The sequence below is a fragment of the Anabrus simplex genome, chromosome 4 (genome assembly GCF_040414725.1).
Source record: "Anabrus simplex isolate iqAnaSimp1 chromosome 4, ASM4041472v1, whole genome shotgun sequence".
NCBI lineage: Eukaryota > Metazoa > Arthropoda > Insecta > Orthoptera > Tettigoniidae > Anabrus > Anabrus simplex.
The window spans coordinates 208,293,640-208,315,845 of record NC_090268.1 but is presented as its reverse complement, the minus strand read 5'-3'; the positions used below and the strand labels follow the sequence as shown (position 1 = coordinate 208,315,845).

At 43.1% G+C, this 22,206-nt stretch overlaps 1 pseudogene; it reads right to left on the bottom strand.

The window, feature by feature from the left end:
• Positions 1-3,221: 3,221 nt before the first annotated feature.
• Positions 3,222-19,960, bottom strand: LOC137500479 (casein kinase I pseudogene; annotated as a pseudogene).
• Between the last annotated feature and the right edge of the window lie 2,246 nt (positions 19,961-22,206).

Sequence of the window (22,206 nt, the reverse complement as noted above, 5' to 3'; positions counted from 1 at the left end):
CGCACAGCCCACCTTCGTATCTGTCCTTGAACCATCCGTGTAAACGACGACTGAACCTGGATAGCGGCCAAGAACGGACAGATAGATCCTCCGATAAATCGAAGGGTCCGTGTCTCCCTTCGGGCCAGTGTGCAAATCCAGGATGATTTCAGGTCGTCGTACAACCCACGGAGGTACCCCACTTGGTTGTCTGACAAGGCAAGGAATCGAAGGTACGTCAAACAATTCATAACTGCTATCCAAGCGTATCCCAACCGGCCGCGTCGCACGAGGATGAGCAACGTACAACAAACGGTTGCCATTGCTGAATACGCAGGGATAGCTCGGATGAAGTGGCATCTGTCGCAAATTTGCAGCATACATAAGTAGTAGTTGCTGGCGCCTCAGGTGTAAAGGCGGCACACCAGACTCAGCGAGCAGGCTAGCGATGGGGCTAGTACGAAAAGCTCCCGTCGCCAACCTAACCCCGCTGTGGTGGATACTGTTCAGCTTCGCAAGAACGCTTGGTCTTGCGGAGCCATATGCTGCACTGCCGTAGTCTAACCGAGATAAAATGTGTGCCCGATAGAATCGCAGGAGCACCACGCGGTCAGCTCCCCAATTAGTGCTGCTAAGAAACTTCAAGAGGTTAAGCCTCTTGGTGCATTGCACTTTTAGCTCCCGCACGTGTGGCTCCCACGATAATTTACTGTCAAAAAGGAGCCCAAGAAATCGGTAGGTGTCAACAACTGGAAGAACGACATTACCTAGATAAAGCTCAGGATGAGGGTGAAGTGTACGTTGACGACAAAAGTGGACAACGGAGGTCTTTACGGCAGAAAACCGAAAGCCATGTTCTAAGGTCCACTTCTCCACCCTCCTAATAGCTTGCTGTAACTGTCGCTCTGCGACTGCCATACTGCACGAGCTATAGTGCAGAGCAAAATCATCCACATATAGGGACGGTATTACGGCTGGACCAGCAGCAGCGACAATACCGTTTATGGCAATCGCGAACAGAGTGACACTAAGAACCGATCCATGTGGGACTCCATTTTCTTGAACGTGGTATTGCGAATATGTCCTCCCTACTCGGACACGGAATAGACGGAGGGACAAAAAATTCGCAATAAATACCGGCAAGTTACCTCGGAATCTCCATTGATGCAGGACTGAAAGGATGCCATATCGCCAGGTGGTGTCGTAGGCCTTCTCCAAGTCAAAGAAGACAGCTACCAAGTGCTGTTTGCGGAGAAACGCATCCTGGATAGAGCTCTCCAGGCGTACCAAGTGGTCTGTGGTGGATCGAGCGGCTCGAAATCCACATTGGTACTCGGACAAGAGTCCTTGTTTCTCCAGACACCACACGAGTCTGCGATTTACCATCCTCTCAAATAGCTTACACAGGCAGTTGGTAAGACAAATCGGCCTGTAACTTCCTGCATACTTAGGATCTTTGTCAGGCTTGAGGACAGGAATGACTATGCCCTCTCGCCACTGAGACGGAAAAGCACCCTCCATCCAGATACGGTTGAACACACGAAGGAGATAGAGTAGACTTTCATCACTAAGGTGCTTCAACATCTGGTTGTGGATGTTGTCCGGTCCAGGAGACGTGTCCTTGCAAAGCGCTAGGGCGCTGCGGAGTTCCCACTCCGTAAAGGGCACGTTGTAGTCCTCTGAAGCTTGAGAGGCAAAACTAAGGTGATGACGTTCTGCCTCTCGCTTCACAGCGAGGAAATCAGGATGGTAATTCCCGGAGCCGGATACATCCGCGAAATGACTGGCTAGATGGTCAGCAATCAGGAGGGATTCAGTGACGATATTACCTGCAATGGAAATTCCCGGTACAGAAGATGATCCATGGATACCCGAAATACGTCGAAGCTTAGTCCACACTTGAGATGATGGAGTATGTGACGTCATAGACGACACATATCTCTCCCATGAAGCCTTCTTACTTTGGCGAATAAGAACTCGCGCCTTAGCGCGGAGTTTCTTGAATGTTATCAAGTTGGCCGCAGTAGGCTGTCGACGGTAACGTTTGTGAGCGCGACGGCGTTCTTTGATAGCTGAGGCTATTTCTTCGTTCCACCAAGGAACGAGCTTTCGGCGAGGAGTCCCCGAGTAGAACGGAATGGACTCCGCAGCAGCAGCAAGAATAACTCGGGTTATATAAGTTATTTCCTCGCCGACGGTCTGCCTGATATCATCGTTAAAGACAGCTAATGATGTGTACTTTGGCCAATCAGCATGTTTCAAAATCCATCGAGGGGGAGCCTCGACGGATTTTTGGTTCATCAAAGTAAGAATGATGGGAAAATGGTCACTGTCACAGAGATCATCGTGTGTATGCCACCGAAACAGTGGAACCAACGTTCGGCTGCATAGACTTACGTCTATGCGAGAATATGTGCCGTAACGTACACTAAAGTGAGTTGGTTCCCCCGTGTTCAAAATACATAAATCCAGCTCTGTTACTAATGTTTCCAGCTCTCTCCCCCTGGGGCAAGGCGTCTCAGAGCCCCATATGGGGTGATGGGCGTTAAAATCGCCCAATAAGAGGAAGGGAGGTGGAAGCTGATCTATAAGATCAGTCACATCAGGTATGTTAAGAGCGTGACCTGGTGGAAAATAAACATTACACACTGTTGTTATGACAGGCAGCGGAACGCGAACAGCTACAGCCTCAAGAGGGGTTCTTAATGGAACCTCTTCGCTGTAGCTATCAGAACGTACAAAAATGCCAACGCCTCCGGAAGCCCGGTGAGCATAGTATCGTTCTGTCGAGTATAGTTTGAAATTCCTCAAAACCGTGTGATGACCAGGTCGGAAATTGGTCTCCTGAATACAGACTATACTCGCTGCGTACTCACTAATAAGCTGACGTAACTCAGCAAGATGCCTGTCATAACCGTTACAATTCCACTGTAACAGTGCCATAGTGTGGACTATAAAAGGAGTGTTAGGTTATGAGCGACAAAATGCTCGTAAGCCTAAACACTATCTAGTTCTACATCCGTAGATGTAGAGGACAGCGCGACATCCATCCCGTCATCAAAAGATGGCAGGGGTGCCGCCCAGAACTTTGACGCTTTTCGGGCGCGAGGGGGTCCCCTACGAGGAGAGCGCGCAGGTTTGGGAGCAGGAGTGCCTCCCGGCGCAGATTCATATCCCCCAGGTGGAGGGCATGACTTCTCCTTCGCAGGGGAAGTCCGAGAGCGCTCAGGACGGGCGCTCTTCTTCCCCTTTTTCTTTTCAAGTTTAGACGGGCTGGGAGATGGTTTCCCAGCCCTGGTCAACGAAGCCGCCTCCGCCGGCTGGGGCACGACTTTCGTCGACCTCCTAGGGGGGGGAGACTTAGTCTTCCCCCCTTGCTGTGCCGGCTGGCAGTTCCCAGCCGGCACAGACTTCTGGTTGGTCGAAGGTGGGGTGGTCCCCCCCTTCGAGCTTTGACTATTTGCGACGTTGCTGGGAGCAGCAACAGTCGCCTTGGGCGCAGCGGTCTGGACAGGTGTCTTGGTCGTAAATGACGAACCTGGAAGACTCTGAGCTATCAAGCTATAGTCAAGTGTACGGGCAGGTATATTGGTAGAATTAAACTTACGGCGCGCTTCCTGGTAGGAAAGACCATCCAGGGTCTTGATTTCCTGGATCTTCTTCTCACTCAGGTATGTCGGACAGTTCCGATCCCGAGGAGAATGAAAACCGGAGCAGTTAGTGCACTTGTATGGAGTTGTGCACTCCTCCGCGCCGTGAGCTACTCGTCCACATGTACCACATACAGCCTGATTCGAACAGCGAGAGACCATATGTCCGAATCGCTGGCATTGATAGCATCGCATAGGAGGCGGGATGTACGGCCTCACATCGCAACGATAAGTTGTTACCTTGACTTTCTCTGGTAACACTGACAACTTGAAAGAGACAATGAAGGCACCAGTGGCAACGTCTTCACCGTTGACCTTGCGCGTAATGCGCCGGACGTGTGTCACGCCACGGTTCTTCATGTCGTCCATCAACTCGTCGTCAGTGTTCAAAATAAGGTCGCGGTGAAAGATGACTCCGCGAACCAGGTTCAAGGACTTATGCTCCTCCACTTTGACGGGGATGTCGCCAAAGTGCTCGCACTTAAGCAACTGATCAGCTTGCAGTGCTGTACGAGTTTTTAGAAGCAAACTACCGTTGCGCATCTTCTTTAGATCCTCCAGTTCGCCATAGACGCCTTCGATGTGTCTACTAAACAGGATCGACTTCACCAGCTTAAAATCGTGCCCATCGGTTCTGGTAGCGACCAGAAACCTAGGGAAGCTGGATCCCATTCCTTCACGCTGCGCATGTTCCCAGGGAGTTGAACCTCTCAGGGAAGCAAAAGTTAAAGACTTAGGTGGGCGACCACCTTGGGAGAGCCGACTTCGTTTGGAAGCCATGCCCGATAGCATCCTCCCCGAATGCCACCCACTCCGATCAGGGGTCTCTGTAGCCGAACCAAGCAGCCAAGGCAATACCCACCTGGTCGTAGCAGGTATTGCCCGGGGTCCGATGTTGAACGATGCCTAATACGGGATGACTGAGGCAATGAGCACTAGGACTCCCTTCCTCCAGTCACCCGCAATAGCATGTACCCCATAGCGTGTACAGAGCACTAACAATAGGAAAAATAAATAAAAATAATTAATAATAATATGTCCTTCTGGCATTCGGCTGTGCGGGGACCTGCGTTGTCAGGCGGATACCACTGCCCGGGTACATGATACTCCCACCCGCCGCGTCCTGGGTGGTTGCTGGCACGGGCTTTCGAGCGTAATCGCACACATAGGAGCTCCATCGCCGGGCAGCACGCACATCAAATTTTGAATGGTCTCCATCTGACCCTCGGAAAAATAAAAAAAAAATAAAGAGGGGACCATGGCCACATGACCCTTTAAGTCGCCTTCTACGACAGGCAGGGATTACCTATGGATGTATTCAGCCTCTCCCATCCACAGGAGGTCCATCACATTATACCAAACCGCAATCCATGTCCACGCCAAGGTCGCCCCTTTTTGTCGCCTCTTACGACAGGCAGGGGATACCGCGGGTGTATTCTGCATGTGTGTCCCCCACCCGCAGGGGGTAGTGTGTTTGGTCCGCGAGAGGTATTTTATTTCCCTCAAGTCCGCCGGCAAGCCGGTTAGGACCCCCCTATCCGCCACCTGGGACGCGCCACGTGGGAGTATCACCTCTCCCCCTGCTACGCCACCGTAGCAGGTTCGTGGTCCACCACATGGGACGCGCCACGTGGGCGTATCACCTCTCCCCTGCTAGCAACCAATAAAAAATATTGTGGATATTTTGATGATGAAGTTGATTATTTTTGATGTTTAAAGGGGCCTAACAGTTGGCTAGTCGGCCGTTATTGGCATGAGATGTAAATAACGATATGACAATTAAAAATTTAAAATATATTCACTGACTGGAATTTAAAATATATGATGAAAAATATTACGAGATTACAATAATCAGTGGATCTAATTCGCAATGATTTTCTAATTAAATTATAGAAAATATAGATTACAATGGAATAAGGCATTGCCTTGAAGTACAGAGATGTATATCATTCAAATTATAAGTTAATATAACATATTAATACACGCAAAAACGAACAAAAATAGAGTCAATGAGATAAAAGCGTAGTTACCAAAAAATACACTAATACAAAGTATATTATTACAAGCGATAAAAACGGCCGCTAAGCCTTATAAAACTGGTGATAGGTCTGCTGATTGCTCGTCATCTCATGGGCTGAGAGAAAAGGCATTCGGCAGTTGAAAACTACGGCGCTGATCAGCCAGGTCCACGTACTCTGTAAGGATGTATACCACGGTTAGATGATCGCCGCAAGTACACACTGGGAGGGGGGGGGGGTTCAACTTTCAGTAGGTAGGAGTGCGTTACCACCCATAGCTAATCCGAAGACGACATAGTACGATTGCTTCTCTGCGAGAAGCCCGAAGCGAAGTTTTCCATACCTTCGTGGTTCATTTTACCAATCTTAGTTTATTTTGGAGAGTGGTGACCTGCCACTCCATCTCCCAATAGGACATAACCAGGTATCTCGCTGAGAGCAAATGTCACTGACAGGAACCCTGTAAGACAACTCGGGCAAGCTAACAGCCTCCTTGGCAGTCTTTTCTGCGATCTCGTTTCCTTCTGCGCCCACGTCGCTGGGAAACCATATGAACGTAATTCCGGTGCCGGCATCCGAACACCCGCCCAGCAGGTCCTGGGTACGCCGCACCAGAGGGTGCCGAGGAAAACACCTTTTTCTAGATTGTAGCGCGCTCAAGGTGTCGGTGCACGGCAGAAATTGATGGCGCTCATCGCAGAGTGCGTACCGCAGAAATTCACAGATGGCATAGAACTCGGCTGTGCGCACACTACAGATTTTTGGTAGAAGATAAAGAAACCTGTCTTTGTCAACAACAAATGCACAGCGTACTCCCTATTCTGCCTTCGAACCATCCATGAAAACAACGAAAACAACGACCGAATACGGTATCGGCCAACAACGGACAGGAAGTTTCTCCGATAAATGGAGGGGTCCGTTTTTTCCTTCGGGTCGGGGTGCAATTCTAGAATGATTTCAGATCGTTATACTATCCAAGGAGGTACCCTACTTGGTCGGCTGATAAGACAAGGAACCGAAGGTACATCAAATAAATGTGACTGCTATCCAAGCGTATTCAAAACGGCTGCGTTGCTCGAGGGTAAGCAGTGTACAGCCGACGGTTTATATTGTGGAATACACAAGGATAGCTCCGTTGAAGTAGCATCTGTCGCAAAATTGCAGCTTAGGGAAGAAGCATTTGCTGGCGCCTCAACTGTAAAGGTGGTACATCTGATTCAGTGAACAGGCTTGCGATGGGGCTTGTACGAAAAGCTCCCGTTGTCAACCTAACTCCACTATGGTGAATGCTATTCACTAGGGATAGAACGCTTTGTCTTGCTGATACATATGCCGCACTGCAATAATCTAAATGTCTTAAAATACGTGCCCGATAGTATCGTAGGAGAACCGCGCGCTGTGCCCATCCAAGTAGAGCCGCTTCACGATATTAAGCCCCTTAGCGTATTTTACTTTCAACTGCCGCATTTGTGTCACCGACGATCATTTGCTATCGAAAAGGATCCGGAAAAACGGTAAGTTTCAACTACCGGAAGAGCGACTATCCTTAAATAAAGCTCAGGGACTGTGTGAAGATTGCGCTACCGGCAGAAATGTACAACAAATATTTTGCAGTTGAAAACCGAAAGCCATGTTCTAAGGTCAACTGTTCCACTCCCCTAATTGCTTACTGTAATTGTCGCTCTGCGACGGTCATATTTTGTGAGCTATAGTGCAGAGCAAAATCGTCTACATATACCTACGGTATTAATGCTGAACCATAGCAGCGACAATACCATTTATGGCGATATCGAACAGAGTGACACTAAGAACCGATCCCTGTGGAACTCTTTTACTGAACTTGGTATTGCGAATATGCCCTTCCAACTCGGACACGGAATAGCGGAGAGACAAAAATTTCATTATAAATGTTACGGAGTTATCCGTGGTAGATAGAGGTGATGATGATGATGATGATGATGCTTGTTATTTAAAGGGGCCTAACATCGAGGTCATCGGCCCCTAATGGTACGAAATGAAAAACAAAAAGTTCAAAATAATCCACTGACCAAAATAAATAAAAATGTCATGAAAAATGAATGGATGGACATGAACCCAAAAAATAACAAAAACAAACAAGAAACAAACAAACAACAGTGGAACCGACGCAAAAACGGTCATAAATAATAGTATTACTGACCAAGGGACCACTTATAAAGAAAAATCCTGAATTGATTATGCTTGATGTCTGAAGGGGTGCAAAAACCAGGTCCACGGCCCCTCAGTATGGTACAAGTCGCGAGAAGTAGAACCATGATATTTCTCGAGCTGCGGTACTAATCAAAGGTAGCGGAAACTCACGGTGTTCCAAGCAGTAAGGTACTACTCACAAGTATTGTACGTCGTAAAGGTAACGCAGACCTATGGTGTTGCTCACACAATGGCGCCACTCATAGCCAACGCAAACCGAGGAGGTTCCTCACCTAGGTGTACTAAGCACGGGTGCCGGCATTCCCGTGGTGTTCCTCACATAGTGGGTACTAATCACTGGCAACGCAGACCCACGGTGTCGCTCGTATAGTGGTACAACGCCCAGACCTGTGGTGTTGCACACACGGGTACAACTCACAGGCAACGCCCAGACCTGTGGTGTTGCACACACGGGCACGACTCACGGGTACTGGAAACCCACACCGAACCCCCCTCGAGTGCTACGAATCACAAAATTTGGAGTACCTAACAGAGTGGTACTACTCGCAAGTAAAAGCGACCGATGGTGTTCCGCGCGTGATGGTACAAATCAAAAGTAGTTTCATGGTTCTAATCCAAGCATCCCTTGGTCGCCCCTTTTAGCCGCCTCTCACGACAGGCAGGGGATACCGTGGGTGTATTATTCGTCAGCCTCCCCCACCCACAGGGGGTGTGTGTTTGGTCCGCGAGAGGTATTTTATTTCCCTCAAGTCCGCCGGGAAGCCGGTTAGGACCCCCCTATCCGCCACCTGGGACGCGCCACGTGGGAGTATCACCTCTCCCCCTGCTACGCCTGCGTAGCAGGTTCGTGGAGATAGAGGTGAAAGAAGGTGCTGGGATGAATAGGTCTCAACCTACGAAATTAAAGTTAATTTAAAATTTAACAAGGTTATATTTTCTTTTTCAAAATCAAGAAATAACAAATATGACAGGTACTCAGTAGCCTAGCAACAAATCGAGAATGTACAATTACAGTTATTGCAGGATTTGGGCTCCGAGGGCCAGACACACAATTCTTGAGCAATAAGCCCAACTTCACTTATATACAAGGTTCAACACAGGGGCAGAAAACCCCAATCATGCCTAGGAGCACTTGCTCCCCTTTACACGGTAAAGCCTCCTCGAGGCACACAGAAACCAAATTTTAAGAAAGAGCAACTCGCTCTCAAAGTTCAAGCCCATCAAAGGCTACAGCAAACTCCACATTCAAGCTGTCCTCCAAGTACAATAACACAGGGGTGAAAAATACCCAACCTACTGAGGCCTATTAAGTAAAGAAACAGGTAAATGACATGGCCCCAAAATACCAATTTGAGTGGAGGCGTATTTGCACTCCTAATACACTTTATTAAAACCTAATTTGGCCCTAGGCCGCTTATGCAAGGGCTAATCCCATTCTACGGAGGTGACACGATAGGAAAACTTTATGACATTACGAGTAGAAGGGAAACTTATGAAAACGTAGTCACCTCAAAACAAAATGAATGGGAGCTCGAGAGGGTTAGGCATTTTCTATCCCAATTTGTAGTTTAAAGAGACAGAATTTACACCGAGAGTCTTTTACATGTTAGAGGAATGTTACATGGTAAAAGGTATCGAACCTGCCCCGAGAGTTAAACTGCTGAGCTAGCAAGAAAAGAAGTTATTAAAAGGCCATTACCTTATTGAAGAACTGCTGCCCGACGAAAAAGGCGCTTCCCGCCCCCTGCTACATAATTTACACTACGATAGATGTTACTGAAGTGGCGCAGAGACCCGAAAATCAGCAGTTTATATACCCTCGCGGAACATTCGAGTCCTTTCATGAATGATAACACCCGCCCACAAGCATTTTATTGGACGACCAAAAGATTACATGTCAAAAACTGAAGAAGAAAACCAGGATTGGTGGAAAATTAATTACAAAAAATTACTCATTGGTCGAATTCAAAACTGGCGGAAAGAGAAGGGTTATACAGCCAAACTAAACAATGACTGAAATAAATTTAACAAAGAACAAACTTATGAACACAAAATTTCTCCAAAAAAAGCAGTTCTTTCACTTCGCACTAGGGTGCACAATTGTAGTCCTTCAGTAGTGCCATCTAGAAGAGAATGTTCACACTTCTTACTACAGGGAAAACAAAAATACATCGAAAATGACACAGTTCAGAACACTTCAAAATTTACTAGTAGGGACATCTTCTGAGAAACTTGAGAATTAACACGGTAGTTAAAGTTCAGGCTTCCTCCAGTAGAGGAGTTTCAACTGGCGCTATGTTTGAATAAGCGGAGCGGAGGTGTACCGCCCGGTACAATAAATACCGGCAAGTTACCTCGGAAATTCCACTAATGCAGGGTTGAAATGATGCCGTATCGCCATGTGGTGTCATACGCCTTTTTTATTTCGATGAAAACGGCCACAAAATGCTGTTTTCGGAGAGAGACCTCCGGAATAGAGCCGCCAGACGTTACAAGTTGTCAGTGGTCGAGCGAGCGGCTTAAGAACTACATTGGTATTCAGACAAAAGTCCTCCTTTCTCCAGGCACCGCACAAGTCGGCGATTCACCATCCGCTCAAAAAGCTTACACAAGCTGTTTATACGACAAATAGGTCAGTAACTTCCTGCATATTTAGGATGTTTTTCAGGCTTGAGGCAGGGGATACCGTGGGTGTATTATTCGTCTGCGTCCTCCACCCACAGGGGTAAGGAGAGAGAGAGAGAAAAGAAGAAAGAAGGGATCCGTCACTTCGAAAGATGAAGTAACGGACGAAGAAAGGCAAGGGCCACAAAGGGCGTGAAATGAAAGACTCCCTAGGCCTCGAATGCTCTAATACCGTCGGGGTCGGAAAAGAACAAGAGTTGACCAAGGGAGATCGTACAGGATAGACGAAAGTGAGGAGCCTGGCACAAGTGGAAGCAATGCCAAGACTCAGCTAAGGGCCCCGTGGTTGCCAATCCACACTCCAAAGTTGAGAGCCCCATGGGCCTCTGTTAGTCGCCTCTTACGACAGGCAGGTGATACCGCGGGTGTATTCTGCATGAGCGTCTTCCACCCGCAGGGGGTCATAAATATATTTACGAGTCTCATGAAATGTGTAAAATATCATACATTCCACGAGTCGCATCGAGCAGTTACGCTGGATTCAGTGAAACAATTTGTTGTTATTCAGCTACTGGTTGAAGCAGCTCCCTCTTGGGTTAACTCCCACCTTGACTTGCGGTGCCAGCATCAACGCCAGTTGCAGCACCGGTACGGGATGTCGCCGCTTTCTGTTTCAGAATCCTCCAATCAAATGTGTAATCGTATTGTTGATTCATAGTTCGGAACAGGATGCGGCAAAATTTTTCGGAGGTACATGTAGTCGAGCCCCTCCTCAAAACGCAGACCTCTGCGGTAATTGAGGTACATAGCAAATTTAGCAGGAAAGCCTTTACAAAGCACTCGATCAGATGTTGACATCTTCTCACTAATATTCCCATATATCTGCTTCTTTGTTGCTGCCTTGAGACCTTGCAAGGCAAACTGCCCCTGCTGAAGTACATGACGGCATAGCCTAAGGACTCCGTATTACCTCGGTGACTTTGTTCGATACCTATGTGAGCATTTATTGAAGCATAAAGAGCAGCGCCAGTTATATTCATATCTTCCCGATACATAATATGCTGGCGGGTGCGTGTGTCGCGATATTTTTGGCAAGTCCGAAGTCTATCAGGAACAACTTGTTCTAACGCCTTCCAGTACCCACAAGGAAATTACCGAGTTTGATATCCCGGTGGATAAAGCTTTTGCAGTGAATATATTCCATGCGCCCAATCATCTGGCCAGCGAGCATGAGCACAGTTTTGATGGTAAAACGACGTGAACAGAAGCTGAACAAGTATTCCAATGAGAAACCAAGAAGATCAATGACAAGTACGTTGTAGTCTCGTTCCTTCCCATACCACATGATGTGGGGAATACGAACACCACCCTGGAGGATTTTATAAAGTTTACTTTCGTAAAAAAGCTTAGTGTGCCTTGCTATAATAGATTCCAACTTTACAGCTACTTCCTCTCAATTTGTGATGTTGATACCGAGATATTTATCATCAAAGGAACCACTACCGATTTTTCGCACTAAACGATACTCTTCTCTGACAAAAACATCCTGTTTGGTAGCAATTTTTAAATATTTTAGTGTTTAGGAGTGAGTAACTTAGATACCCTGCGAGTCGCTTGGGAACCACGACCTTCTCTAATATTTCTCGTCCACCACCTCGTCGATCCTTCTCTCCCCGCAAATTTCATGCGTGGTAGATCAGCGGACCACCTAAGAAATAAGTGATTATGATGACGATGATTATGACGATGATGATGATGATAACGATGAAAATGCTTGTTGCTTACAGGGGCCTAACATTTAGGTCATCAGCCGCTAATTGTACGAAATGAAACGAAATGACAATTTAAAAGTGCAAAAGCATCCACTGACCAGAATTAAAAACGTGGTGACGAAGAATGAACGGGTGAATATGAATTTGAAACAGTCAGTGGATCCGACCCGCAATGTCTCACATTCCCAGAACTATCGTAAAACAATAGTACTACTTGCAAAGGGACTATTGCTAAAGCACTGTCCTGAATCTATGACGCCTGACCTCTAAAGGGGTCCAAAATCCAGGTCCTCGACCCCCTCATAATGGTACTTATCGCTAGTAAAGTAGAACCATGATGTCTGTCATGTTGCGGTATTAATCAAAAGTAACCTAGTCGGAAACAACCTTGATGATGATTCTGGTTATGAACTTATTCCTGAAATAGACTCAGATAGTGAAAGTGAGAGTGATGAGGAAATTCCGATTCCCGAATGCGATAGTCCTATAGAAGAAAGTGTAGTGCCTGATACATATCATCCTAGTTATTGTCCACCTATTCCACCTTTTACTGGGAATTCAGGTCTAAACGTTCAAATAAAAAATGAGCAGGATATTATGAGTTACGTGAGTATCTTCATGAATGACTAATTTTATCAGTATGTGTGTGAGCAGACGAATTTATACGCGAGTCAAGTGATAAGTGCGGCGCCCCGGCCTTTCACAAAGAATTCGATTATGCAATCCTGGAAACCGATTGATGTCTCTGAGTTGAAAAAGTTTTTAGGGTTGATGTTCATCACAGGTATAGTACAAAAGCCTGATATAAAAATGTACTGGACCGAAGACCCTGTTTTTCAGACTCCGATATTTTCTAAAACAATGTCCCGAACACGCTTCTTTCGTATTCTTTCATTTATTCGCTTCAGTTACAGTAATCATTACACCGATAGTACAGATAGGCTGTATAAAATTTGACCTATTGTGGAAATATTGAGCAATCAATTTTCAACGGCATACACTCCAGGCAAAAAGATTGCATTGGATGAGGGGATGCTAGCTTGGCGGGGACGTTTGAAATTTCGAGTCTACAATCCTAGAAAACTTACTAAGTACGGCATTTTAGTCAGGATGGTGTGCGAGTCTAGTTGAGGATGTATTTGCACTCTCAAAATTTATGACTGAAGTGGAATTTCACTCAGAGACACAGTGTTGGAATTACTGAATTCCTACCTTGACCAGGGGTACGCGGTATATCTATATATATAAAATAAGAGTTTTGTCTGTACATTGCTCAGAATGTGAAAAGAATGGTATTTCTGTATCGGTCATGTTCACAGTAACAAGGAAATGCACTTTTCACTTTTCCGTAATGTCTGTCTGTCTGTCTGTCTGTCTGTCTGTCTGTCTGTCTGTCTGTCTGTCTGTCTGTCTGTCTGTCTGTCTGTCTGTCTGTCTGTCTGTCTGTCTGTCTGTCTGTCTGTCTGTACACGCATCACTAGAAAACGGCTAAAGAGAATTTAATGAAAATCGGTATGCATGGTCGGAAAATAAGTCGCTACAATCTAAGCCATAAATAATTTTATTCACACTGATAGAAGTGGTAGTTTAGGGGAAGACCTAAAATTTTATTCTCAAATATTTATGTTATTAATGGTCCTATCTTAACGAAAATCAGTATTCAAAGTCGGAAAATAAGTCGCTACAATGTAGGTCATAAATACTCTTATTCATGCCAAAAGAAATGGTAGTTTAGGGGAAGGGCTAAAGTTAAATTCTCGAATATTTATCGTATTAGTGGCCCTATCTTAGTGAAAATCGGTATGCAAAGTAGGGAAATAAGTCGCTACAATGTAGGCTATAAATAGTTTTATTCATGCTCAGTGCAATGGTAGTTTAGGGGAAGGCTTAAAATTTAATTCTCAAATATTTGTGTTATTAGTGGTCCTATCGACTAATACTACATTACTAAAGTTATATAGTATTAAATTTCCGATCATTTATGTCTTATATATTTTTACCGTACCGGCTATGATAACAGAGATATTCATGAATGTGGATTTTTGTTGCTAAGTCCATATCAGCTCCAAGTCACGAGAAAATGGGTAAACAGAATTTAATGAAAATCGTTATGTGAAGTCGCGGAATAAGGAACTACGGTCTACACTATAAGTAATTTCGTAAGATGCCCTAATATCACAGAGTCGAAAGAAAACTAAATGTGAAGGCCTGCAATACAGAATGCTCGTAACACTGAACGACAATAACATTACATTGACCATTGTTGTGATGTGCTTTGTGTCTTTTGTTGCCAGTAATGTCCGATAGATGGGATTACCGCTGTATACCGAGTATATTTTTAATTTGCTTTCCATCACACCGACACAGATAGGTATTATGGCGACGATGGGATAGGAAAAGGCTAGGAGTGGAAAGGAAGTGGCCCTGGCGTTAATTACCGGTACAGTACAGCCCCAGCATTTGCCTGGTGTGAAAATGGAAGACCATGGAAAACTATCTTCAGGGCTGTCCGACAGTGGTTTTCGAACCCACTACCTCCCGGATGCAAACTCACAGCTGCGCGCCCCTAACCGCACGGCTAACTCGCTCGGTCGTATCGAGTATAACAGCCTGCCTGAATATTGGCGGGAAGTAGCCGGGGAGTTAGATAACTTTCTTCTTAAGCATGCCATTCCTCTGGTTCATAAATTTTCTGATGCTGCAGGTACTTAACAAAATGGTTCATCATAGCAGTCAATCCCTACCATGAGGCACTGATTGGAATGCGCAGTGTGTATGTTTAACGGAACAATGACAGAGGAGTGTTCACGGCTGTCTGCGGCCTGGTCATTCCAGCACTGGAACTTTGGACTGTTAGATCGGCATCGTAGTACTGTTCGTTAAAAGTGAGAACCTGTGCGGTTTTTCATTTGAACGAGTATTTTATATGATAACATTGCTTTTAAATGCTACATTCCTACTGACGTTTTTGTAATGCCTAAGTTAACTGTAGTTAAGAAAACCACAAAGACATTCTTTCTGAGAATCCCGTAGCGAAGCACGGGTACATCAGCTAGTATGGATAATTTCTATAACAGTGTAGGGTTCGCTAAGGAGTTGCGTGAGCGCAACACTACTGTTTGTGAAACAATACGGCAAAACAGGGGATCCCTAAGGAAGTCAGGGAACGACAGGAAAGTCTGAAGAGGGGAGAAAGGAGAAATAACTTTTATTAGAGATGGCGAGGTTCTTCTTCTTTCATGGATGGCCAAGACGGTCATAACAATGATTTCAACAATGCATTCAGCAGAAATGGCGGAAGTATCAACCTGCAATGAAGCAGGAATGTATTGTTGATTATAACGCACACATGCATAGAGTGGATATTGCTGATCAGTATCTTGCAATGTATCCATTCATGAGGAAAACAGTGAAATAGCCCAAAAAAAGTTTTCTTTTTCATTTTACAATGTGCCCTCCCCAGTACATTTAGGCTTCATCAAAAGAACACTAGAAACAAATCCCTCTCATTTCTGTTGTTCGTGCAAGCAGTCTGTAGATATCTGATACAAGATACGCAAATAATTCAGTCAGTATCTCCAGTTCCGTCTGAAGCATCTTCATCAAGTAGGAACACCTCTAAATCCCCACCCCCACAACAAGCACCAACAAAGGACTCAGTTTTCCAGCTTGATGGAAAAAGGAAGCAGTATGTTCTTGTTAAATTTCCCCCTGTAAAAAGTAAGAGCACCCTCCCAAGAAAGTGTAGAAAGTGCACAAGTGAAACAATACGGTACTGCAATGAGTGTGGTGGTCCTCTCCACCCTGGAATCTGTGACACCAGATATCACACCCTCAATATCTACTAGAGCTAAGCACAAAGTAGCATTTATAGTTCAGGAGTAATGGTAATATTTATTAAGTGATGCATGTTAAGGGAGTCGGGCATGAAAATGGCTGGTCCAGGCATTCAAGTGTCCCGCTGAGAAGCAGGTACTAAACGTGTTAAGAGTTTTCTATAAGGAGTTTAAGTGTTTCGCCTCTTAGCCTTTTGTTCATGGCTGATCATGATAAACCTTTTCCTTTTACATTAAGGCCATTTAGAATGAGCACTCATTGCCCCTGTTTATTTGGTAGTTGTTTATAGACCAGTGTGTAACACACTGTTGAGCAGAAGTGACTGTAAACACATTATTTGAAGTTTGTCAGGCATAACTTTTTTAGAAACTTATGCCTCTGAGAGGCCAGATTATATTAACTTTTGGAGCTCAAACTCCTAGACGATGTGAGTGAGTGGAGCAAACATGCTCTTATAAAAGTGTACCTACTCAGCGCTACAATGCTCATCCCCTAGCATATTATTTCGTTGATAATTCTCTCTAATTCTTTGCCTTATTTTGGAGTTTACAGCGTTGTTGTTGTTGTTGTTGTTATTGTTGTTGTTGTTGTTGTTGTTGTAAGAGCTGACGAGCTCAATTGTTGTTTTTTATTCAGATTTTCTCTCTATCAAATTTTAAAACAAGGACGGAAAGAAATGAAATTTCATAATTTAGTGCTTTAACTTACTCGTTGGTCATTTCCTTGTCCGCCCATTCACCTCGGCGCCTTCTTACATCTCTGCGTTCCACGAAATTCCCGTAACACTATATCTTTATTAATTTTTACTTTATTGTTAACTACGTTTTCTTCTATGGACTCTATCCTATTTTACTCTTTGTGTGCTTTACTCTGCTATTTTAATTGAATTATATTATTATTATTATTATTATTATTATTATTATTATTATTATTATTATTATTATTATTATTATTATTATTACTTCATAGGCAATGCGTTATTCTATTCAATCTAATTTTGTATCATTTTATAACAAAATTAACGCATTGCGAATTAAATTCACTGATTTTCAATTCATTATCAATGATTACTTTTTTTTATTCTAGTCAGTGGATCAATTTTAAAATATTAAATTATCATTACATTTGTCATACCATTAAAGGCCGTTGACCTAGATGTTAGGCCCGTTTAAACAAGTATCATCATATCATCATCATCATCATCATCATCATCATCATCATCGCTTCTAAATGGTGAAGTAACATCTGTTCCCTGCTACTGCACTCACTGACCTTGTCGTCTGCGGTCTTGAAGGCTCCCTGGTACCTAAACTACGCCACTCATTCGTAGATGTCACCTGCATATTCCAGACCTCTCACACCATAAACTCTTGCTTTGTCTTGGGTGTTAGATAAATAGATAGACAGATAGATAGATAGATAAAAGCCTTTATTTTCTGTGGGGAAGTCAGGGCTCTTGGCCCTTTCTTACACTTAACCACACACATATTATTATTATTTGTTAACGATGACACTGATTAACTTAAAATAATAAGAACTACAAATAACACTAATTTTTAAGACAAGAATATGAATATATACAAGCAAAGAAGAAAGGAAGGAAAAGGAACTGCCTAGATAATACAGATTTGAAAAAATACTCATTTCAATACACAACGAAAGAAATATTAATATAAATGTACCGGGCGGTACACCTCCACGCCGCTAATTCAAACATTGCGCCAGTTGAAACTCCTCTACTGGAGGAAGCCTGAACTTTAACAACCACATTAATTCTAACATTTCTCAGATGATGTCCCTACTGTAAATTTTGAAGTGTTCTGAACTATGTCAGTTTCGATTCGTTTTTGTTTTCTCTGTAGTAAGAAGTGTGAACATTCTCTTCTAGATGCCACCACTTAAGAACTACAATTGTGCACCCTAGTGCGAAGTGAAGGAACTTTTTTTTGAAGAAATTTTGTAGTCATAAGTTTGTTCTTTGTTAAATTTCTTTCTGTCATTGTTTGTGTTGGCAATGTTAATCCGTTCGTTCCGCCAGTTTTGAAATTAGCCAATCCCGAAATTCTTAAATTAATTTTCGACCAATCGGGGCTTTCTTCCCCAACCTGCTCTGTAACTGTGTTCGGTAACCAATAACATTTAGTGGGCGGGTTGTAATCATTCATGAAACGTCTCGAATCTTCCACGAGGATATATAAACTGCTGATTTTCTGGTCTCGGTGCCACTTGAGTAACATCTGTCCTAGTGTGATTATGTAGCAGGGGGAGGGAAGCGCCTCTATCTTCGGGCAGCAGTTCATCCATAAGGTAATGGCCTTTTAATAACTTCTTTTCTTGCTAGCTCAGCAGTTTAACCCTCGGGGCAAGTTCGAAACTTTTATCATGTAACCTTCCTTTAAAATGTAAAAGACACTTGATATAAATTCTGTCTCTCTAACTACAAATTGGGATAGAGAGTGCCTAACCCTCTCGAGCTCCCACTCATATTGTTTTGAGGTGACTACATTTTTATAACAGTGTCCCATCTCTTCATAATGTAATAAAGTTTTATTTCGTGTCACCTCCGTAGTATGGGATTAGCCCTTGCATAAGCGGCCTAGGGCCAAATTAGGTTTTAATAAAGTGTATTAGGAGTGCTGAGTACGCCTCCACTTAAGTTGGTATTTTGGGGCCATGTCATTGTCCTGTTTCTTTTCTGAATAGGCCTCAGTAGGTTGGGTATTTTTACCCCTGTTTTTTATGTGTCCGGAGGACAGCTTGAAGGTGGAGTTTGGTGTGGCCGTTGCTGGGCTTGAACTTTGAGAGCGGGTTGCTCTTTCTTAAATTTGGTTTCTGTGTGCCTCGAGCAAGCTTTACTGGGTAATTGGGAGCAAGTGCTCCTGGGCATGATTGGGGTTTTCCGCCCCTTTGTCAAACCTTGTATTTAGGTAAAGTTGGGCTAATTGCTCAAGAATTGTGAGTCTGGGGCTCGAAGCCCAAATCCTGTAGCAAACTGTAATTGTACATTCTTAATAGGTTGATATGCTACTGAATACCTGTTATACTTGTTATTTCTTGATCTTGAAAAGAAAATATAACCTTGTTAAATTTTAAATTAACTTTAATTTCGTAAGTTGAGACCTATTCATCCCAGCACCTTCTTTCACCTCTAACTACCACGGAAATCTCCGTAACAATAAAAATACTAGTAAGCTTAATAAAATTATTAAATGAAATCTAACTAATTGTATCCTTGCAATACAAGTTAAATACTGTAGTTACTACTAGCTATGTTTATGCTACTTCTACTTCGTAAATACAGTACGAATGCTTTTAATTTAAATTATCATATTAACTGAATATTTTATTGTACAATAATCTCATATCATTTCCACACACAATCACTCGTTCCACTCATACACGTACCTTGCTGGAAGCACTTAACGAGGAACTGCTGGTAAGAGGTTTTAAATATACTCTTTGATGCAGCATCCTTGATGTCCTTGGGAAAAGGGTTCCACCATCCCGAAGCGGTGATAGTAAATGATCGATGATATGTGGTTGTTCGGTGGACAAGTATTTCTAGAAGGGACACTGAGCGAGTATCATGGAGATGTAAAGAACCAAGGTGACGAAAATTGCTGGAGAGATAAGCAGGGATGCCTTCCGAAAGTACCTGGTATACAAGAGTATTTGAATGTAGTTTACGTCTGTCGTCTAGTCGTAACCAAGATAATTGTTTATTGTAGGGAGAAACTCGAGCGTAATACCGTAAATCCATAGCATATCTAAGACAAGCATTTTGAGTGCGTTGTAGCTTCAAGCTTAATTCATTTGTTATATCCGTACTTACCTTGTACTTAGTTTTGTCCATGATCTGCAAGTCCAGGTGTTGAGATCCTTCGCTCATATGCTGCAGAGCTTTCGTCAAGTAATCAGCACTTCTCCCGAGCAGGAAAATTTCGTCGACAGAAGATCAAATTTTTCAAACAGAGTATGAAAGCAGTTAATCTTTATCAGACTTATGGCTTAAAAGGAAATATCGTTTGTAAATTTCTACCAGGAGTAGAGTTTAAAATTGTCAAATTCGTTGATACGTGGCATATTATTTATTTGCAATTCACTGATGATATAACATGACAGGCCACTAGTGACAGCGTGACTTCAATAAAAGCAGCCTGTCATTGTACGGACGATGTCGAAGCCGGCGAACAATGAGCTGGACCTGCAATGCGGCACTCCACATGTACAACATAGCTTTTACAATTTCTGATGGCCGTGGTGATTATTGTTTAAGGGGAGATGAAATCTCCTATCTTCGAAATGCGAAATTTCACTACCTAACGTACAAATTTTGAGAAGAATATCACTGTGAAATTTAGTACACATACAACTTTTGTGTCAACGATAGCTTTTAGAGATTGAAATTCCACATTCACATGCCTGTTAATTCTTTAAATAACAGTACATATTCCTTAAAGAAGGACACGCACAAATGGAGAAATTTACATAATACGAATCAAGATTACATTCTAAATCAAATCAAAATCAATTTATTTGTAAATGAGGTGTCTACTTAGGTTGCAAATGGTACACTAAAATACATTATTATCAAGCACTAAAATTAAATTAAAAAGAGAAGACATTTTCCTAGAATACAGTATTATACAATTTACACAAACATTTTTTCCTATTAAACGCACAGCTCATCCTAAATAAATTTACAAAATTTTACTTATAATATCTCCTGTACTTACAAACATAGTCAACTCATATACAGTATGTGGAATTCCTTCAAATAATACTATACAACTGCTATAAGATTAAAATTTACATTGCATTTATTTATTTATTTATTTATTTATTTATTTATTTATTTATTTATTTATACCCATTTTGGAACCTAAGTAGCATAACGACCTGCTGCGTCTTAACCAGAGCCCATTTTACTACCGCTTAGCAGAGTTCCTGAAGGGCCTTCACAGCACCCGTAGTGGTCCCAGGGCCCTCGAATTCCCCACTGTTATTCACCCCTACAGGGAGTCCCCTACTTCGGCTGTCCAATTCCATAGATCAGCGGATGGAATTAATTTATTCACAAAAGTTTTTTTTTATATTTAAAATAACCTGCACTGGTCGAATGCCCTCTAACATTTCTTTTCTCGGTTGCTGTTTATTCTCTTCTTGAATATCTGTCCTTATTTTGGAAAAGGATCCAACACTACCCCTGGTAAACTCTTCCACTCCTTCACGCCCTTCCCAATGAAGGAAAATTTACCCCAATCGCTTCTGCTAAAATCCCTTCTAATTTTATACTTGTGGTCAGTCATGCCGATATAATTATTTTCCAACTGAAGCCTCTCACGCATTTCTCCCCATGTTTCCTCTCCTGTATAGGCTCTATATAATCCTATAAGTCTAGTTTTCTCCTTTCTCTTACTTAAAGCTTCCTACACAAGTTTCTCTAACATTTCTGATACACTACTTTTTCTCCTGAAATCCCCTGTTACAAATCTTGCTGCTTTCCTCTGCACGCCATCTATTTCTTTTATTAGGTATTCCTGGTGGGGATCCCAAACACTGTTTACATATTTCAATAATGGACGAACCATACGTAAGTAACTTTTCTCTTTTAATCATTTGTTACATTCTCTAAGTAGCCTCATTATGACATGTAACGATCTGTATGCTTTCCCAACAATGTCATCAATATGACCCTTCCAGTGCAAATTACTTTCAAATCTCACACGTAAGTGTTTGCACTTGCCATCTTTTGGGATAATTACCTCCAAAATCAGTTTTAAAGCTCCTGTTCATATTATTCTCTTCAACCCATTGTTGGATACTGCCAACTTCCCTTTGTAATTTAATTTGTAATTTATTTCCCTATGAACAATTATGTCATCTGCATAACATCTTATTTTTGATGTTATATTGTTCCCTAAATCGTTTGCGTATATTAAGAAAAGTAATGGACCGATTTTACTACCCTGTGCAATTCCCTTCCAAACTTTCTCTTCCTGTGATACATCATTTCTTACATTGACTTTCTGAACCCTTGAATTTAGAAATGCTCTTATCAACGTATAACCATTATATCTAATCCTATTCCCTCCAATTTATTTAATAATATTCCATGTTCCACTCTGTCAAAGG